The sequence below is a fragment of the Ovis aries genome, chromosome 13, assembly GCF_016772045.2.
Source record: "Ovis aries strain OAR_USU_Benz2616 breed Rambouillet chromosome 13, ARS-UI_Ramb_v3.0, whole genome shotgun sequence".
NCBI lineage: Eukaryota > Metazoa > Chordata > Mammalia > Artiodactyla > Bovidae > Ovis > Ovis aries.
The window spans coordinates 22,643,761-22,648,313 of NC_056066.1; positions in this window are offsets into that span (position 1 = coordinate 22,643,761).

Here is a 4,553-nt window from a genome sequence, read left to right on the forward strand (position 1 = left end):
GGTAGGTTCCTTCTATGTGCATTTTTGGAAGAGTTATAATCATAAAAGGGTGCTGAAATTTGTCAAAGGTTTTTTCTGCATCTATTGAGATTATCATATGGTTTTTATCTTTCATTTTGTTAATATGGTGTATCATATTGATTGATTTGTATATATTGAAGAATCCTTGCATTCCTGGAATAAACCCAACTTGATCGGGGTGTATGAGATTTTTGAGGTCTTGCTGAATTCTGTTTGCTAAAATTTTTTTGAGAATCTTTGCATCTATGTTCATCAGTGATATTGGCCTGTAGTTTTCTTTTTTCATATTGTCTTTGTTTGATTTTGTTATCAGGGTGATCGTGGCCTTGTAGAATGAATTTGGAGTGTTTCTTCCTCTGCAATTTTTTTGAAAGAGTTTTAGAAGGATAGGCATTAGTTCTTCTCTAAATGTTTGATAGAATTCTCTTGTGAAGCCATCTGGTCCTGGGCTTTTGGTTTTTTTGGGGGAGATATTTGATCACAGCTTCAATTTCAGTGCTTGTAATTGGGTTGTTCATAATTTCTATTTCTTCCTAGTTCAGTCTTGGAAGATTGAACTTTTCTAAGAATCTGTCCATTTCTTCCAGGTTATCCATTTTATTGACATAGTTGTTCATAATAGTCTCTTATAAATCTTTGTATTTCTGCATTGCCTTTTGTAACCTCTCCTTTTTCATTTCTAATTTTGTTGATTTGATTCTTCTCTCTTTTTTTCTTGATGAGTCTGGCTAAAGGCATGTCAATTTTGCTTATCTTCTCAAAGAACAAGCTTTTAGTTTTATTAATTTTTACTATTGTTTGTTTCATTTCTTTTTCAGTTATTTCTGCTTGGATCTTTATGATTTCTTTCCTTCTACTACTTTTAGGGTTTTTCTGTTCTTCTTTTTCCAGTTGCTTTAGGTGTAAAGTTAGGTTGTTTGATGTTTTCTTATTTCCTGAGGTAGAATTGTATTGCTATTAACATCAGTAACCTGTTGGTTATTTAGAAACATATGGTTTAATCTTCATGTGTTTGTGTTTCTTACAGTTTTTTTTTTTCTTGTAATTGATATCTTGTCTCATGGTGTTGTGGTCAGAGAAGATGTTTGATATGACTTCAATTTTCTTAAATTTGCTGAGGCTTGATTTGTGACCCAAGATGTGATCTATCCTGAGGAATAGAGAAGAAGAAGAAGCACTTGAGAAGAAGGTGCATTCTTCTCCTTTTGGATGGAATGTCCTCACGAAATCAATGAGATCCATCTCATCTAATATATCATTTAAGACTTGTGTTTCCTTATTATCTGTTTTGATGATCTGTCCATTGGTGTGAGTTGGTGTTAAAGTCTCCTACTATTGTTGTGTTAGTTTCAACTTTTCCTTTTATGTCTGTTAGTGTTTGTCTTATGTATTGAGGTGCTCCTGTGTTGGGTGCACCCAATATAGGAGAGATAGAAATTGAAAATTAGAGATACCTAGGGAACATTTTATGCAAAGATGGGCTCAATAAAGGACAGAAATGGTATGGACCTAACAGAAACAGAAGATATTAAGAAGAGGTGGCAAGAATACACAGAAGAACTGTACAAAAAAGATCTTCATGACCCAGATAATCACGATGGTGTGATCACTCACTTAGAGCCAGACATCCTAGAATGCAAAGTCAAGCGGGCCTGAAGAAGCATCTGAACAAAGCTAGTGGAGGTGGTAGAATTCCAGCTGAGCTATTTCAAATCCTACCTGATGATGCTGTGAAAGTGTTGCACTCATTATGTCAGCAAATTTGGAAAACTCAGCAGTGGCCACAGGACTGGAAAAGGTCAGTTTTCATTCCAATCCCAAAGAAAGGCAAGGCCAAAGAGTGTTCAAACTACCGCACAACTGCACTCATCTCACATGCTAGTAAAGTAATGCTCAAAATTCTCCAAGCTTCAACACATGAACCATGAACTTCAAGATGTTCAAGCTGGTTTTAGAAAAGGCAGAGGAACCAGAGATCAAATTGCCAACATCTACTGGATCATCAAAAAAGCAAGAGAGTTCCAGAAAAACATCTATTTCTGCTTTATTGACTATGCCAAAACCTTTGACTGTGTGGATCACAACAAAACTGTGGACAATTCTGAAAGAGATGGGAATACCAGACCACCTGACCTGCCTCCTGAGTAATCTGTATGCAGGTCAGGAAGCAACAGTTAGAACTGGACATGGAACAACAGATTGGTTCCAAAAAGGAAAAGGAATACGTCAAGGCTGTATATTGTCACCCTGCTTATTTAACTTCTATGCAGAGTACATCATGAGAAACACTAGGCTGAAAGAAGCACAAACTGGAATCAAGATTGCCAGGAGAAATATCAATCACCTCAGATATGCAGATGACATCACCCTTGTGGCAGAAAATGAAAAGAACTAAAGAGCCTCTTGCTGAAAGTGAAAGAGGAGAGTGAAAAGTTGGCTTAAAACTCAACATTCAGAAAACGAAGATCATGGCATCCGGTCCCATCACTTCATGGCAAATAGATGGAGAAATAGTGGGAACAGTGGCAGACTTTATTTTCAGGGGTTCCAAAATCACTGCAGATGGTGACTGCAGCCATGAAATTAAAAGACGCTTATTCCTTGGAAGAAAAGTTATGACCAATCTAGACAGCATATTAAAAAGCAGAGACATTACTTTGCCAACAAAGGTCCATCTAGCCAAGGCTATGGTTTTTCCAGTGGTCATGTATAGATGTGAGAGTTGGACTGTGAAGAAAGCTGAGCGCTGAAGAATTGATGCTTTTGAACTGTGATGTTGGAGAAGACTCTTGAAAGTCCCTTGGACTGCAAGGAGATCCAGCCAGTCCATCCTAAAGGAAATCAGTCCTGAATATTCCTTGGAAGGGCTGATGCTGAAGCTGAAACTCCAATACTTTGGCCACCTGATGCTAAGAACTGACTCATTGGAAAAGACCCTGATTCTGCGAAAGATTGAAGGTGGGAGAAGGGGACAACAGAGAATGAGATGGTTGGATGGCATCACCAACTCAATGAACATGATTTTGAGTAAAGTCCAAGAGTTGGTCATGGACAGAGAGACCTGGCCTGCTGCAGTCCATGGTGTCGCAAAGAGTTGGACGCGAATGAACAACTGAACTGAACTGAACTATGTTGCGTGCATAAATATTTACAATAGTTATTTTTTCCTCTTGCATTGATCCCTTGATCACTATGTAGTGTCCTTCCTTATCTCTTGTAATATTCTTTAACTTCTATTTTGTCTGATATGAGGATGCTACTCCTACTTTCTTTTGCTTCCCATTTGCATGGAATATATTTTTCCACCCTCTCACTTTCAGTCTATACGTGTCTTTAGGTCTGAAGTGGGTTGGGTTTCTTATAGACAGCATATATATATCCATTCAGCCAGTCTGGGTCCTTTGGTTGGAGCATTTAATCCATTTACATTTAAAGTAATTATTCACATCAGTCAGTTCAATTCAGTTCAGTTCAGTCACTCAGTCACTCAGTCACCTCAGACTGTTTGTGACTCTGTGGACTACAGCATGCCAGGCCTCCCTGTCCAGTTCTGTGGAGTTTTCCTTTTTTTCCTCCTTCTTTTCTCTCTCTCTCTTTTTTTTTTTTTCTATTTTTAAAATTTTATTGTTTAGTTTTTTAAACCTATTTTTTTTTCCTACAGATTCCTTTGCTTTTCCTATGGTTCTTTTCCCCTTGCAGTTAATCTTTAATGCATATAAATCTTCCTTATCTATCTCTATTTAACTTTGCATATCTATTCTTTCTTTTCTTTCTTTCCTTTCCTCTCAACATATTTGTTAGTTTTGTTTTCATTGCCTTATTCCCCAGTTGGCACCTTGCTCTAGCTTGTTTTCCAGTTTGTGTTGTATTTAGTTTTGTTCTCAGTTCAGTTCAGTCACTCAGTCATGTCCAACTCTTTGCGACCCCATGAATCACAGCACGCCAGGCCTCCCTGTCCATCACCATCTCCCGGAGTTCACTCAGACTCACATCCATTGAGTCCGTGATGCCATCCAGCCATCTCATCCTGGGTCGTCCCCTTCTCCTCCTGCCCCCAATCTCTCCCAGCATCAGAGTCTTTTCCAGTGAGTCAACTCTTCGCATGAGGTGGCCAAAGTACTGGAGCTTCAGCTTTAGCATCATTCCTTCCAAAGAAATCCCAGGGTTGATCTCCTTTAGAATGGACTGGTTGGATCTCCTTGCAGTCCAAGGGACTCTCAAGAGTCTTCTCCAACACCACAGTTCAAAAGCATCAATTCTTTGGCGCTCAGCCTTCTTCACAGTCCAACTCTCACATCCATACATGACCACAGGAAAAACCATAGCCTTGACTAGGTGGACCTTAGTCGGCAAAGTAATGTCTCTGCTTTTGAATATACTATCTAGGTTGCTCATAACTTTTCTTCCAAGCAGTAAGTGTCTTTTAATTTCATGGCTGCAGTCACCATCTGCAGTGATTTTGGAGCCCCCCAAACAATAAAGTCTGACACTGTTTCTACTGTTTTCCCATCTATTTCCCATGAAGTGATGGG